Here is an 18,089-nt window from a genome sequence, read left to right on the forward strand (position 1 = left end):
CTTTGAGGTGTTATTTTGGGGTTTGCTGTTAATGTGATGACAAAATCAAAGTCCTTCATATAACATATCCAAAACATTCATTCACCAGGTGAAATCTAAGCGATAGCCATGGGAGCTGAGCAAATCCAGATCAGAACTAAATTTTAAAAAGGCTTTTCATGAGGAGGGATGAAAAAGGAAGGTGTTGATGTGTGGAAGGTGATGAGATAGTTATCATAGAATGTTTGAGGGACAGGGATGGAATATTAATGAGGATATTCATCTGGGATGAGGGCAAAACAATTGCAAGTTATATTGACAGGCATAACAAGAATCCAGGTCTTTATGCCGGAATAGGAGCCACAATTATCTGAGCTTGTTACTGATTTCTATTGGACAAAATTACTTTCAGAATTTTTCTCTCTATAACTCACTTTGACATGTGTGAAAAGAGGATTAATTTAAATGTATGGATGGGACATAGTAGAGGTCTGTGAGGAGCTGTCAACACACAGCTGACTGTTTTATTCAAATATTGAAACCAGGCACTGTATACAAACTGTAAAGTCACAAATACTTTGTTTATAATTTTATAATCCCAATGTTTTGGCTTATTTTCACAGGACAAGGTTTACAGCATTTCAGAAAAGCATCTGTTTATATATGCAAACCTTCAAAACGGAAACTGAGAGAAACTCAAATGTCATCAAATACATGTATTTAAGAGACTTATTGGCAGAACAATATTATGGTTTGTTTGTGTATCTTACAGTTCCATTTATTCATTAAAAAACATGTTCCATTTCATTGTTTTAAAATGGGAGTCTTCATCCTCCTCATCAAAAACATGCCCAGGTTTTCCTGAGTTGTTTTACTTAGTAATACATTACTGGTGAATTTATCTATGTTGCATCTGACATTTAGGAATAAGTTAGTACAATTTTTGTAAAACTGTCATTTGTTGCTTATCAACAGAAAATATCAGTTCTTTATGCTTTAACTAAATTTGTTATTTCAGAGTCATAGGTAAATAAAAACACATAATTACAGTATGGGATTCTAAAACTGAGTAAACAAGAGACTAAATTATGAGGGATTAAAGAAAACCTGTGCAAGACCAGAGAAGTGTGATTTGGTGGCAATACATTACCTAAGTGCTTCCTGTAAGGTGTGGATTCTCAGGGAGAGATTCCTAAGAAATCAGACAGTAACAAATGACATCATGTCTACAAGCAAAATGATTAGCTGAGCTTTTTTTAGCATTGTATACACATTGGCTGCAAGGGACATTTCAGCCAAGAGTACCAAATCATAGAATTCAATTTCACTCCAAATTCATGATAAATTATTTCCTTTCTAAAAGCAAGCTAAAATGTGTCCATACTTTTTCTGTATTTTAATTCCACAATGTGCTGATGATGTGATGACGGTGGCTGGTTCTTCGCTTGTGAAGATCAAGAGGGAAGAAGAGTCCGTAGGAGTGACCGGTGACTGTAGAGGCTAATTCTGGATCTGCAGACGCTGGAGCAGTAGTGACATGGGAACAGCTGGGATGTAGCTGCTTGTGTAGGAGGATCCTTCCTCCCTCTCCTCTTCACTTTGGCAGTCACTGTTCTGGATTCCTCAAAATTCTTGGCTGCTCTATGGAACAGCATTCTCTAGCGGTCTCGGTCAGAAGCCAGCTGCTGTCACTCGTTGACCTCGATATTTACTGAGAGGGCTGCTGTTGATCTTTGTACCTCTTGCGCGGAGCACCACAATCTCTCTTGCCTGAGAGAGTTTTCCATAGAGTACTGCTTTCGGTTGTCCATACGGGACACGTGGCCTGGCCCATGGATCTGCCTGAGCAGCAAAGTGTCTTCAGTGCTTGGAGGTTGAGCCTTCTCTGTGATGTCGCTGTTGGAAACACAATCTGCCAGCTGATACCCATAATGAAGTGGAGATAGCGCTTGAGGAACTGGATTTGTTTGCGGAACAAGACCCAGGCTTTGGTGCTGCCTAGCAGTGTTGCGACAATTGCAGCCCTATACAACTAGATTTTTGTGGCCAGATGCAGCTGATGGTTCTTCCACACACATTTCTGGAGGTGCCCAATGGCACTGCTGGCCCTAGAGAGTCGATTGTCAATGTACCTTACCATTGCAGCATCATTGGAGATGAGACGGTGGTCGGTAATGATGAACCAAGCAGGGTTGTAAACACCACAAGGGGGCTTCTGATGGAAGGTCATTGATTTCTTCAGACTGTCCATTAACCCAAAAGCCCTTACCACCTGGGCCAACTGAGTGACTTCTGCCTGTAGCATGCCCACTGTGTGCATGAGAAGAGCACGGTTATTCACAAATAGGAGCTCGAGAATGGGCTCTTAAATGGTTTTTGTTTGTGTGAGAAGGTGGCGGAGGTTGAAGATATTTCCATCAGCGCGCAACTAAATAAGGTGACCTCTTTCACTTCTCAAAGCATCATACTGAAAAAGATGGCAAAGAGCACTGATGCCAAAGCACAGCCTTGTTTCATACTGATAATGATGGGGAATGGGTCAGACAGGTTAACATTGTGTTTAAACTGACCGCTTTAGCCTTCATGGAGATGCTGCAGGATGATGAGGAATTTTGGGGGTAATCGAGCTTTGACAGAGTCTTCCAAAGACAAGGGCGGCCTTGGTCAGATCAGTGAATGCCGTGTACAGTCCCATGTTCCGGTCATGTCCATTCTCCTGTGTCTTACTCAGGTTGGAGGTCATGTTGGACGTGCCTCTGTTCACTCTGAATCCACACTGACTCTCTGTGAGGTTGCCATTGGCAATGGTAGGGATGATTCTGTCCAAGAGAATTCTGGAGAGGACAGCAGGGTAACGCCTCTGTAGTTTGAGCAATACATTTTCTCTCCTTTGTTCCTGCACAGGGAGACAATTACAGTATTGTGTAGGTCATTTGGGACGAAACCTTTTTCCCAACAGAGTATGAATGGGTTTGTAAGTTCACTCAGGAGAATGTCTTCGCCCATTTTGTATTCTTCTGCTGGGTTCCCATCTATTCTTGGGTTTTTATGGCATTTCAATTTGGAAATAGTGGGTTTGATCTCGTCCAGAGTTGGCGGGCCATCAAGCTTAAGCCTGACCACATGCTGGGGATCATTTCAATGGATATTTCTTGGACTTGAAGATTATCCCCAAAAAGGCTGTCGTAGTGCTCTGGCACAAAATGGGGAGCTAATGCTCACACACTTGGATCAACTGCCCTAGCACTCTGCTATGCACCTGCAGAATATTGTGCACCTGTGTGGGGCAGATCAGCCCATGCAAAGAAAATAGACCCGTTGCTTACGAAGCCTGCTGAATAATCACAGGCACACTGTGCCCTACACCCACTAACATCATTTACAGACTTGAAGGCATTTCTCCCCCAGAGATCCGAAGACACACTACAACAAAAATTGAAAAAGGTAAACAGAACTCGGATCTGCGGCACCCACTACATCATCATGTGCCAGTTTCCAACCACCTAAAATCGAGGAAAAGCTTTGCTACAGTGGAGGAACTATCGCACAGAACATCCCCCCAGACATACAGGATTGACCTCTGGCAACAAACAGAAGCCAGAACCCCAGCAAACAATACAGTGCAAGACCCCACAGAAATGTTGCCAGACAGGGCACTGCTTGACAGACGGAAGGGGTGCACTCTCAACAGAGCGAGAGTGGGAGTTTGTAGGACGGGAGACAATATGATGAAGTGGGGTTTAAAGACCAGCGAATCCTGCGAGTGTGGTGAAAGGGTGCAAAACATTGAACACGTTCTGCACAACTGCCCACTCTCACCTGATTTAGCTGACACTGACCTGTTGAACATCAACCAAGCGACACTAGAGTGGCTGGCTGTCTGGTGCGATGATGAGTGCTCTGTCCATCTCCTCATGATGGCTTCATCTGTCAGCAGGCTGGAAAGGTTAGGTGAGTGAGGAGAGGCTGGAATCTGATGAGTCCGACCATACACTACTCGCAGTGATTCGTAGAAGCCTCGAGTGTTGCCGGTATTTGCATTGTGCTGCGTTCGTTCTGCTAGGGCAGTCCACCAATTGCTTGCATCTTTCTCAGTTTGGCTTAGAGGATGCTGCATGCAGCTCTGCACTCTGCCTTGGCTGCTTGGTCGACAGGTCTAGACAGCACCATTTGATGGGAGAAGTGTGTCTTTTGGAGCAGGTTCGGATTTCAATGTTGGTTTCATCAAACCAGTCCTTGTTTCTTCTTGAGGAGTAAGAAAAGTGGTAAGGAAAAGGAAAATAAATCAAAGTCAACATACTTCAAAATTGCAAGCTGGAATGAACACACAATGCAGGACTCTGCAGAAGGTGACCAACCCCAAAGACGCTCAGCATTTGTGGCATGAGAACTAGCCCGGCTAGATATGGACATCGCTGCTATAAACTAAGTACGTTTTGCAGATCAAGGATCTTTGATAAAGTGTGGTGCGGGTTACACTCCTCTGGTCAGGCAGAAGCACCAATGAGAACAGACTCTCAGGGATGGGCTTCATGATCAAAAACACCATCATTAATAAGCTTCAAAGCCTACCAGTCAGACAGTCAGTTTAACTTTGTCCCTGCGACTCCCACTACAAGACAACCAACTCGTCACCCTTGTCAGTGTCTAGCAAGCAGCAGACCCTGCTGTCAAAGAGACATTCTAAGAGGAGCTGAAGTTCCTCCTATTGGAAACAAGATCATCATCCAAGGTGACTTCAGTGCCAGAGTGGTTAGAGACGTTGTCATCATGGTGTCAGAAACAGCAATGAGAATCGATTAGATTAGACTCAACTTTATTGTCATTGTGCTGAGTTCAGATATAAAGCCAATGAAATACAATTAGCATCTGACCAGAAATGCAACGAATAGTGTTGTTTACAAAATAACTGTGAATAAAAAGTAAGTACTACAGCACACAAATATAAAAGTACTGAGACAGTACAATATGGGTGCAATACTGCTTAGCGCTGTGATGTGAGGTTCAGCAGGGTCACAGCCTCAGGGAAGAAGCTCTTTCTGTGCCTGCTGGTGTGGGAGCGGAGGCTCCTGTAGCGCGTACCCGATGGGAGGAGAGTAAAAAGTCCATGGTTAGGGTGAGATGCATCCTTGATCATGCTTTTCGCCCTGCCCAGGCAGAATTTATGGCAGATGTTCTCAATCGTGGGCAATTGGGTGCCGATAATCCACTGGGCAGTTTTCACCACACGCTGGAGTGCTTTGCGGTCTGATATGGGACAATTGCCATACTACACTGAGATGCAGTTGGTGAGTATGCTCTCAACGGTACAGCGGTAAAAGTCCATCAGTATCCTGGGACAGAGGTGAGCTTTCTTGATGCTCCGCAGGAAATAAAGGTGCTGTTGTGCCTTTTTGATCAAGGAGGAGGAGTTCAGGGACCAAGTGAGATCCTTGGAAATGTGGACACCAAGGAATACGAAGCTTGATACACACACCACTACAGCTCCGTTGATGTAGATAGGGACATGAGTGTGTCTCCTAGCATGCCTGAAGTTCACAATGATCTCCTTGGTCTTCTGGGTATTAAGGGCCAGGTTGTTGTCAGCACACCACACAGCCAAGTGCTGGACCTCGTTCCTGTAGGCCGTCTCATCATCCCCTCTGATCAGGCCAACCACCGTGGTGTCATCGGTGAACTTGATTATGGAGTTAGAACCGCGTACAGGAATGCAGTCATAGGTGAAAAGGGAGTACAGAAGAGGGATCAGCACACAGCCTTGAGGCACGCCAGTGTTCAGGGTGAGAGTGGAGGAGGAGAGGTTGTCTAATTTAACTGTTTGGGGTTTGTTAGTGAGAAAGTCCAAGGTCAAATTGCAGGCGAAGTTTGGTGATCACCTTGGAGGGGATCACAGTATTGAATGCCGAACTAAAGTCAATGAACAGCATTCTGACGTAAGAGTTGAAGCTGTCCAGGTGGGTCAGGGCAGAGTGAAGTGCTGTGGAGATGGCATCCTCTGTTGACCTGTTGGTGTGATAGGCAAATTGATGGTGGTCCAGGGTAGTGGGCAGACAGGATTTCAGATGTGATATAACCAGTCTCTCAAGCACTTTGCAATGATGAGGGTGAGTGCAACTGGACGGAAGTCATTCAGGTCCGTGGCAGAGGAATGCTTCAGCACTGGCACGATGGTGGCAATCTTGAAACTTGTGGGGACAATTGCCTGGGCCAAGGACAGATTAAAAATGTCCATGAAGACCCCGGCCAACTGCCCTGAACAGACTCTGAGCACACGGCCAGGTATTCCATCTGGACCAGCTGCCTTCCGTACATTCACCCTGCTCAGGGTGGCGTAAACATCAGAAGTGGAAAGTGAGAGAGGCAGTTCACCAGGTGGGAGATCCACTTTGAGGGTGACCTCCTTGTTCTCTCGGTCAAAGTGAGCATAGCAGTAATCGAGCTTATCAGGGAGGGAAGCGGAGCTGGAATGGGGCACAGTACTAGGTGGTTGGAAGTCTGTAATGACCTGTATGCCATGCCACATGCACCGAGGGTCCAAGAAGTTGAAATGCTCCTCGATTCTCTGTTTATGTATGTGTTTAGCCTGAGAGATTCCCCTCCTCAGGTTGGCCCTGGCTGAGCTGTAAGCCTGCCAGTCTCCAGACCTGAAGGCTGAATCTCTGGCTTTGAGCAGGAGGTGAACTTTTCTGTTCATCCATGGTTTCTGATTGGGGAAGACTTTTATTTGTTTTTGTGATGTCACTCTATCTACACACTTGTTGATGTGCTCAAGGACAGAGTTGCTATATAAGTCAATGTTAATCTGAGAGTCTGTGCTGGCATGGGCAGCAAATGCGCTCCAGTCTGTGTGCTGGAATTGGTGCTGAAGAGCAGAGTCAGCACCCTCCAGCCAGATCTTCAAAGTCTTCATTGTGGGTTTCTCACGTTTAATGACCGGGCTATACTTGGGAAGCAGAAACAATGAAAGATGGTCAGACTGTCCCAGGTGGGGGACGGTAGTGGCTTTGTAAGCGTCAGCCACATTTGTGTAGACATGATCTAAGGTTTTATTTCCCCTTGTGGTGCATGATACATTTTGGTAAAATCTTGGAAGCACGGTACGTAGGTTACAATGATTAAGTGGGAGGATGCTTCTGGAGCTCTGCACAGAATTATATCTGATTTTAACAAATATGCCGTTTCAACAGAAAGCCAGGCTCAAGGTGTCTTGGAGACACACCCGATCCAAACAGTGGCACCTCCTGGACTACATCCTGGTGTGCCAAAAGGACATGTTGGATGTTCTACACACCAGGGTCATGCCGAGCGCAGACTGTTATACAGACCACAGACTGGTCAGGGCAAAAGTCAGGCTGATCATCAAGCCAGCAATAAGGAAAAAGAAACCACTGCTTTTCATCCATGTAACTTACTAACCTCTATTATCTATTAGCTGCTTGTTCAAGCAGGCCATTTCACTTGGTGTTTGCACACTAGCTATCACCACAACCTCAACAAGCAACAGTGTCATCTGTGAATTTATGTGAAGTGTGAACAAAACAGCACGATGCAGCCCCTAAAGCCCACAATGTCGTGCCAATCTTTTAACCTGCTCCCAGTTCAATCTGATGCTTCACTCCCACAAAGCATTCCATGTGCCTTTCTAAGAGTAGCTTAAATGTCTCCAATGTATCTGACACTACCACCACTTTTGAGAATGCATTCCACACACTCTGTGAAAAAAACTACTTCTGCATCCAGCCATAATTTCTTCTGAAAACTATGGCCTACTTTATTAGTTGTTTTTGCCCTGGGAAAAGGGCACTAGCTGTCCACTTATATCTTTATCAAATCTCTTCTCAATCCCTCACTCCAAAGAGAAAAACCCTAGCTGGCTTAATCTTTGCTTATAAGACATGCTTTCTAATGCAACACCTATTTCTTTTGTTTGTGCTTTCTAATGCAGACAGTATTCTGGTAAATCTCCTCTGGATCATCTGTAGATCTTCCACATCCTTCCTCTAATGAGGTGACAAGACTGAACACTATCCTCAAAGTGTGGTATAACCACATTTAATGTTCAGTATGATATTTGATATTCAAGGATGGCCTTGGCAACAGAGGGGGGAGTTATGGGTCAGGTTAGCAATTAGAGACAATCAGGTTCACAATGTGGGGGAATTAAAGGATATGTCCATGTGCAATCTATGTCTCTGCTCCCTGTTTGAAGGCCAGCGGCAATGGCGTGGTTGGATATTAGGCTGGCAGACCAGTGAGAACATGTGGGATCTTGTCGTCGGCAGCACCAGAAGCCAAGATCTAGATTTCAGGATTCTGTCATTAGTGAGTCCACTGTTTGAGGTCAGGAATTCGGGCCCTTGTCCAGGATTCACATTCATCACCATCTATGAGTCTGGGGTCGATACTGCATATCGAAGCCTGATAGTCAATGAGAAGTCTGGATTGTAGCCCAAAGGTCAGTCAGAGGTCTGGATCAAAGCCCAGTGGCTGATTGGAAGGCCAGATTGAAGCCCAAAGTTCAAGCTGGAGTACATAGATCGAGGCACAATGGCCAGAGCCTCAAGTGTGCAAAACTCTGAGTTCACTGCGAGAGTCGGGGCACAATATCTGTCAATCTGCAAATTGACTGTAGGCTGGGGCAGAAGATGATGTGTCCTTGGGGTTAGAAGACTGTGAATATGTATGAGTGGGAGAGGGGAAGAACAGGGTTTGTTTTACTGTTCTTGATTTGTTGTGTTCTGTGTTGTTCTGCTGATCATTGTGGGAATGTTACATTGGCACCAGAATGTGTGGCAACACTTGCCGGCTGCCCCCAGCGCACCCTTGGGTGCGTTGGTTGATAATAGAAATGACGCATGTTTGGATCACAGTAAATGTGATAATTAAATCTGGATCTGAATCTGAATCTAACCAGAATGTTATCGAACTGCAACATTACCTCTTGGCTCTTGAGCTCAATCTCACACCTTACAGGTAAGATAGATAAGACCTTGGAGCAGATGGTTATACCCAGAGTGCAGTATTCAGGGAGTAGATGGGTGAACACCAAGAGGGGTAAAGGCGAAGGAAGTCAGTGCAGAGTTCCCCTGTGGCCATTCCCTTCAGCCGCAGCTATAGCCCTTTGGATACTGCTGAGGGGGTGATCTATCTGTGCAAGGCAGCTGCAGCCAGGCCAATAGCATTGTGGTCAGCACTGAGCCTCGGAAGAGTAAGGTGAAGTCAGGCGGAGCAATAGTCATGGAGGACTCAATAGTTACGGGGACAGATAGGCAGCAAAAGAGGTGCCAACATGGTGTGTTACCTCCCAGGTGCAGAGTCCAGGATGTCTCTGAGCAGTTGCAGAATATTCTTGAAGAGGAGAATGAGCAGCCAGAGGTCATGGTACTATTGATACCAATGATATAGGCAGGAAAGGGGTAGAGTCCTGCACAGTAAGTTTAGGGAATTAGGAAGGAGGCGGAAGAACAGGACTTACAAGCTGGTAATCTCCGGATTACTCCCAGTGCTACAGCTATGGAAGATCAGAACAGGAAGACAGCGCAGATGAATGAGTGGCTGAGGATTTGGAGCAGGGGCAGGGTTTCATGTTCTTGGATGATTGAAACCTTTACTGGGGAAGGGGTGACCTGTACAAGTGGGACAGGTTGCACCTGAACTGGAGGGGAACCAATATCCTAGGAGGGAGGTTTGCTAATGCTACTGGGGAGGGTTTAAACTAGATATGCAGGAGGTGGGAACCGAAGTGAAGAGGCAGAAGATGGGGCAGCTGGCGTACAAATAGAGACAGCTTGTAGGGAGTTTGTGAGGAAGATTAGGCAGATGACAGAGCAAAGATACACTCAGCCAGATGGTTTGAGATGTGTCTATTTTAATGCAAGGAGTATCATAAACAAGGCGGATGAACTTACAACATGGATCAATACGTGGAACTATGATGTTGTGGCTAATACAGAGACTTAGAAGACTCAGAGGCAGGAATGGCTGCTGAGTGTGCCGGGCTTTTGAAGTTTCAAAAAGGACAGGGAGGGAGGCAAAAGAGATGGGGGCATGGCATTGCTTATCAGGGATAGTGTCACAGCTGCAGAAAAGGAAGAAGTCATGGAAGGATTGTCTACTAAGTCATTGTGGGTGGAAGTCAGAAACAGGAAGAGCTAAACTCTACTGGGGGTTTTTATAGACCCCCAGTGGTAACAGAGACATCGAGGAACAGATAATGAGGCAGATTCTGGGAGATTTTAACTTTCCTAATATTGACTGACATCTCCTTAGAATGAGGGGTTTGGATGGGGTGGAGTTTGTTAGGTGTGTTCAGGAAGCTTTCCTGATGCAATATGTAGAAAAGCCAGCTGGAGGGGAGGTCACACTTGATCTGGTATTGGGAAATGAACCTGGTCAGGTGTCAGATCTCTCAGTGGGAGAGTAAATTGGAGGTGGTGATTACAACTCTATCTCCTTTACCATAGCGCTGGAGAGAGATAGGAGCAGACAATTTCAGAAAGCATTTAATTAGCGTAGGGGGAAATATGATGCTATCAGGCAGAAACTTGGAAGCATAAATTGGGAGCAGATGTTCTCAGTGAAATGCACTGCCAAAATGTGGCAAATGGTATGGGACCATTTGCATGGTGTTTTGCATAAGTATGTTCCATTGAGGCAGGGAAAGGATAGTAAGGTAAAAGAACCACAGTGTACAAAGTATGTAGGAAATCTAGTTAAGGAGAAAAGAAAAGCTTATGAAAGGTTCAAGAAACTAGGTACTGTTAGAGCTCTATAAAATTACAAGTTTGCCAGGAAGGAGCTCAACAATGAAATTAAGAGAGCCAGAAGGGGCCATGAGAAGGCCTTAGTGGACATGATTAAGGAAAACCCCAAGGCATTCTACAAGTACGTGAAGAGCAAGAGGATGTGAGAATAGGACCAATCAAGTGCGATAGTGGAAACGTGTATGGAATTGGAGGAGGTAACAGAAGTATTTAATGAATACTTTGCTTCAGTATTCACCAGGGAAAAAGACTTTGGCAATTGTGGGGATGACTTACAGTGGACTGAATGCTTGAGCATATAGACATTAAGAAAGCAGATGTGCTGGCGCTTTTGAAAAATATTAAGTTAGACAAATCACCTGGTCTGAACAAGATATACCCCAGGCTACTGTAGGAAGCGAGGGAGGAAATTGCTGAGCCTCTGGTGATGATCTTTGCACGATCAATAGGGATGGGTGAAGTATCAGAGGATTGGAGGATTGCAAATGTTGTCCCCTTGCTCAAGAAAGAGAGTAGAAAGTTATAGAGCAGTGAGTCTTACTTCAGTAGTGGGCAAGTTGTTGGAGAAGATCCTGAGAGGCAGGATTTATGAGCATTTGGAGAGATATAATCTGATTAGGGATAGTCAGTGTGGCTTTGTCGAGGGCAGGCCATGTCTTATGAGCCTGATTGAATTCTTTAAGGATGTAACAAAACAGATTGATGAAGATAGAGCAGTGGATGTAGTGTACATGGATTCCAATGAGGCATTTGATAAGGTTCCCCATGCCAGGCTGATTCAGAAAGTAACGAGACATGGGATCCAAGGAGACTTTGCTTTGGGGATCCAGATTTGGCTTGCCCATGGAAGGCAAAGGGTGGTTGTAGATGGTTCATATTCTACATGGAGGTCAGTGACCAGTGGTGTTCTACAGAGATCTGTTCTGGGACCCCTCCTCTTTGTGATTTTTATAAATGACCTGGATGAGGAAGTAGTAGGGTGGATTAGTAATTTTGTTGATGACACAGAGGTTGGAGGTGTTGAGGATAGTCTGGAGGGTTGTCAGATGTTACAGCGGGACATCGATGGGATGCAAAAATGAGCTGAGAAGCGGCAGATGGAGTTCAACCCAGATAAGTGTGAAGTGGTTCATTTTGGGATGTCAAATTTGAAGACAGAATATAATATTAATGGTAAGACTCTTCGCAGTGTGGAGGATCAGCGAGATCTTGGGGTACATGTCCATAGGACACTCAAAGCTGTTGTGCAGGTTAACAGTGTTGTTAAGAAGGCATATGGTGTGTTGGCCTTCATAAATTGTAGGATTGAGCTCAAGAGTTGTTACAGCCATGTAAGACCTTAGTAAGATCCCATTTGGAGTGCTGTGTTCAGTTCTGGTCACCTCGCTACAAGAAGGATGTGGATACTATAGAGAGAGTGCAGAGGGGATTTACAAGGATATTGCCTAGATTGGAGAGTGTGCCTTATGAGAATAGGTTGAATGAACTTGACCTTTTCTCCTTGGAGTGACGGAGGATGAGAGGTGACCTGACAGAGGTGTATAAGATGATGAGGGGCAGTGATTGTGAAGATAGCCAGAGCCTTTATCCATGGGCTCAAATGGCTAACACGAAAGGGCATAGTTTTAAGGTGCTTGGAAGCAGGTACAGGAGGATGTCAGAGGTAAGTTTTTCACACATAGAGTGGTGGGTGTTTGGAATATACTGCCAACGATGATGGTAGAGGTAGATACAGTAGAGTCTTTTAAGACCCTAACTTAAAAGAGTCTTTTAAGAAACTCTCAGGTAGGTACATGGAGCTTAGAAAAGTAGAGGATTATGCACTGGGGACATTGTAGGTCGTTTCTAGAGTAGGTTATATGGTTGGGCCAACATTGTGGGCCGAAGGGCCTGTAGTGTGCTGTAGATTTCTATGTTTTATGTCCTATGTAACGCCTTACTAAAATCCATAAACAACACTTCTGTGTACAACTGCTCTATGTTCATCAGCTTGTGTTGTCATATCCTCGAATAATTCCGTAAGGTTCATAAGACATGATTTGCTCCTCACAAAGCCATGCTGACTAACCCTTATCAGACTATGTTTCCACAAATGCCCTGTAAATCCTGTCTCTGAGAATACTTTCCAATTGCTTGCCCACCATTGACATAAAACACATGGATCTGTATTTACCAGGATTATCTCTATTACCTTTCCTGACAAAGGAACAACATTTTCCACCCTCCCATCTTCTGGAATTATTCCTGTGGCCAGTGTACAAACAATGATCATTGCCAAAGATGCAGAAATCTTTTCCCTTGCTTCCTGTAGTAACCCGGACTACATTCCATCCAGTCCCCAGGACTTACCCATCCTAATGTTTTCCAAAGTTCCAGCACATCCTCTCTCTTCACATCAACATATACCAGCATATTAGCCTGTTCTATATTGTACTCACGTTTGTCAATGTCCCTCTCACTGGTGAAAACTGAAGCAAAGACCTCTCCACCTCCTCCAACTCCAGGCATATGTTTCCTCTTTTACCCCTGATTGATCCTACTCTCACCTTAATCATCCTCCTGCTGTTGACATAAAGGCCTTCTCATGACCCCTTCTAGCTCTTCTAAGTCCATTCTTAGGGTTCTTCCTGGTTGACTTCTAACTCTACAGAGCCCTCTCTTATCCTTGTTTCCTAGATGCTTCTTTCTTCCTCTCGACTAGATGTCCCACATCTCTTGTCAATCGTGGTTCTTTCACCCTACCATTCTGTTTCAATACATCAAACCCGTTCAAAACCCCATGCAGATACCCCTAAACAATGTTCACATTTTCACTGTGTGATCAAGTGACATATTCTTTTATTGACAAGCAACCTTCACATTTCTGTTGTGCACTTCCGAGTACATCTGGTCCCAATTTACGCTCCTAAGTTCTTGCATAATGGCATCATACTTAAGTCACCATCTGCTCCTATACCATCTGCTCCTATGGTAAAGGTCACTGACACTGAAATACTTACCTGCCAAGAGATTCAAGACTGTTACCTGACTAGTTTCATTGTCTATTGCTAGGTCCAGAATGGCCTCTCCTCTAGTGAACCTTTCAGTAAAGATAGCGCTGATGAAAGATGACAATGTTTTACAGGCAGTAACCAAAACTACTAACTAGTCTACTAATTACATATTTTCTGGACTAAGATCACTGCAAAGCCTATAATTTCCCTTTGCTTGTTGTAATGTGAACAAAGTCATGGAAGAGAGACAAAAGCTAGTGGATATAAAGTGGATTATTCAACAAAAATGAGCAACAGGCATCATATTGAGACCCTTTAGGAGGAAGAGGCCTGTTTGATCCAATATTCGCAACATTTTATATGCTAAAGATCAAAGGAAAATTCTATATTTACAATATACTATATGTACAATGCTTTCTTTGAGTTAGATATAACTCTCACACCTCCTTCTGCGCACCCACACTCCTGACACCCAAAATGAATGTTAATCAGCATTGTCTAATGTTTTAATTAACTGCTGTCCACAGCTCTAGGAGCCTATTGTCCGGGGCTGTATTTGAAATTTAATCTACAATCCATGTTCAGGTCTAAAGATTTTTTGCTGAAGTTAAAATTTTACTATACACCCTCAGTCCAGAATATGGCCTCACAGGTGTTGTGCTTTTGAACCAACTGGATGACCTGGAATTTTTGCAGTATCCTGAAGGATTCAGCGAACTGGACTCTTGGTAACGCAGGAATGGTCTTGGCAGCCATTGATGAAGAAGACTTGGAGCTGGATTGAAATGGCAGAGTCCTGGCCCAAGACCTAAAACTGAACTGATGTTGTGCTGTTGCTGGAGTAAACTTGAGGCCACATTGAAGCAACTGGGCCCGGGACCTGAAAGCAAAAACCGATGTTTGGCCAATTTAAACACCGAGCCAGATTAAAAAGATCAAGGCGTCATGGCTGAGAGTAAAGGAAGTACTGGTCTTCAGCTCACTGCTCAGTAGGGTTTACTCACCTCAGTGCTGACTGACTCTGTAGCTGTGACCTGCAGCCATTGGCACTCACTCAGCACTGAACGGGTTCTGTAGCTGTGGACTGCAAGCAGCGGGCTCCTGGACTGGCTGCACTTGCCTCAGCACTGAACTGGCTCCGTGGCTGTGGACTCACTTTTGGAGACTGCAGCTGGTAATCTGTGTGTTATTTGTTTACTATTTATTGTTTGCACAATGTGTTCCTTTGTTGCACATTGGGCATTTAGTGGTCTTTGTTGTGTGGGTTTTTTTTATGGGTTCTATTGTGTTTCTTTATTTTATGTTTGCCTGCAAGAAGACGAATATCAAGGTTGTATACTGTATCCATACTTTGATAATGAATATACTTTGAACATTGAACTTTGCATATTGTGTCAGGAATCCTTCCTGGACGCACCTGTGAAATTCTGACATATGTTAACCTTTTGCACTAAGAAGGTGCCAATTAATATTAAGGAAGTTGACAGCAACAATCCATGACAACAATCCTGTCATTATTGCAACTTTCCAAAATCTGCCCGAAAACTCCGATCTCTTCAGAGTCTCTGTTGCTATTGAGTCCTCCAAATAGACTGATTGTTCCTGTTCTCTTTCTGATTTTCACCCACATTGACTCGATAAACAATCCCTCTCAGACATCCTTTTATTGCAGCTGTTGATACTATCTCTTACTAGCAAGGTCACACCCTCACCTCTATTACCTCCCACCCCACCCCCCGTCCCTTTTGAAACACACAAATCCCGGAACATCCAGCAGCCATTCCTGCCATTCTGACAACCAAGTCTTAGTTATGGCCACAATATCCTTGCTCCATATACTGATCCATGATCAAAGTTCATCGCCCTTATTCCTGATACATCTTGCATTAAATAGCTACATTTCAGCCCATTTAATTGACTACCTTTATGCCTTATCCACTGCGAATACATCCACACAGTGTCTCTGCAGGTTGCATATAACTTGACTCCAACTGCTCCACCCTCTGACCAGTCACACTGGTTCCCATCTCATTGCCAACCTAGTTAAAACCACTTTAACAGCTCTACCAAGCCTGCAGCAAGTTCATGGTTTCCTTCAAATTCAGGTGTAACACATCCCTTTTATACTGGTCATATCTTCTCTAGAAGGGGTCCCAATGATGCATAAATCTGAACCCTGACTCCAACACCAATTCTTTGCCACACATTCATTGCCAATTCATCCTACTCGTACCCTCACTGACATGTGTCACAGGCAGCAATCCAGAGACTACTGTCTTTTGAGATTCTGTTTTTCAATGTCTTACATAGTTTCCTTGGAATCTTCAGCTTGTCATAGCCAGGGGTTGAGCTGGTAGAGATAACCTCTAACTACTTATTAAATACTCCCAGTGATGTGCATCTCAAATTGCCTCTGACAACCAAGTCCAGCTTCTGGCCTTCACGTGTGCCTTAGCTACAAAGCCTGGCAAAACTATTTCTACTGACAGGAGAAGGGACTAAGACAGGTTACTGGTGCTTTAAAACCAGTTGCTTCAGGCAGGAAGGGCTTGTCAGCTGTGGTTGGCTGTACCTTGAGGAGAAGGAAAATGCTGATCTCAAATTTCTACTGCCTTGCTGCTATACCCTCTCATGGGGGAAGGCTTTGGGATTAAACGTTGATGAAAAGTCCACAGCTGAAGTCCTTAATGCGGTCATATGTTGAAGGTACTGCCTCAGGGACTCAGCCGGAAACGTCGACTGTACTCTTTTCCATAGGTGCTGCCTGTTCTGCTGAGTTCCTCCAGCATTTTGTGTGTGTTGCTTGAGTTCTGGACTGACTGGCAACTCCTGCGATGCACTGGTGCCAAACTGTATCAGCCTCTGGTATTCTCTTGGACTCATCAGCTGCATGGAGAGGGGTAGTCTACATGCACAACAGCTTGCACTCCATATCGTGCTGCCCTGTTTTGCATTTTGACTGAATGCAGACAGCTGGGACGCAACATCCATGGTCAACCCTGACCAATGACAGGCTTCCCTAGATCCCTATATTTGCTCTTCAGGACCCCATCCATTGCCTTACCTATGTCTTTGGTATCAATATGTACCATGGCTTCTGGCTGTTCACCCTCTCCAGTTAATTGATGTCGACCTGATCTGAGATGTCCCTGGAACTGGCACTTGGGAGGTAACATACCATCTGAGAGTCTCTTTCATATCCACAGAATTTCCTGTCTGTTCCCTAACTAACTATTACATTTCCTATCATCACTGGGTATCCTCTTCTCACTCCTTCTCTTTTGATCCACAGAGCCAGACTCAGTGCCAAAGACGTGGTTTCTGCAGATTTCCTCTGGTAATTCAGCGATTCCTTCACTAAAACTTTTTCATCTCTCCAGATCACTCTCTTTAGAACTTATCTTTTTGATCAAACCTTTAGTGAATTGTTCTGGTATCTCTTTCTGTGATTTGACATTCTTTTCATCAAAATTGTGCTTCATAACACCCTGACAGGGAGGTAGTCACCCCAAGGTTGCAGGAGACAGGTAACTGGGTGACATTCAGGAGAAGGAAGGTAAATACACAGCCAATGCCAAGTACATCTGTGGCCATTCCCCTCAATAATAAGCATATAACTTTAGATCATGTTAAGGGCAATGACTTACCAGCTACAGTCTCTGGCACTGAGTTTAGTGCTGTGAGGGAGTTAGAGGGGTGAAGAGGACTGCAATGTTGATAGGAGATTCCACAGTCAGAGGACCAGAGCAGAGATTCTGATGGTATGATAGAGACACTCCTGATAAAATGGCGGAGCAGACTCGATGGGCTGAATGGCCGACTTCTGCTCTTTTGTCTTATGGACACCCAGATGGTATATTGCTTCCCTGATGCCAGGGTCAGGGATGACTCAGATCAAGTTTGAGCAGCCAGAAGTCTTGATACATATTGACACCAATGACATAGGTAAACAAGGTGAGGAGGTCCTGAAGAGAGATTTTAGGGGGCTTTCTAGAAAGCTGAAAAGCATGACCTCCAGGGTTCCAATCTTTGGAATGCTGTCAGTGCCATGGGCCAGTGAGAGTAAGAGTAGGATGATTTGGTAGGTGAATGTACGGCTGAGGAACTGGTGTAGGGGGCAGGGGTTCAGATTTATAGATTATTAGGATCTCTTCTGGGGAAGGTGCGACTGTAGGGTAATGTAATTGGTGGAAACGCACATAATTCAGAACCACTGACATTGAGTTGGGGTTCACTATAAGAGGCTGGTCTGACATGATGACGTCATTAAGAAAAGGGCTTTTACCTCAGTTTTTTGGAGTTCAGTAAATAAGCGATATGTTTTTATCTCTTCAACATAAAATGCCTCATATCA

Source organism: Mobula hypostoma, chromosome 7 (genome assembly GCF_963921235.1).
Source record: "Mobula hypostoma chromosome 7, sMobHyp1.1, whole genome shotgun sequence".
Taxonomy (NCBI): domain Eukaryota; kingdom Metazoa; phylum Chordata; class Chondrichthyes; order Myliobatiformes; family Myliobatidae; genus Mobula; species Mobula hypostoma.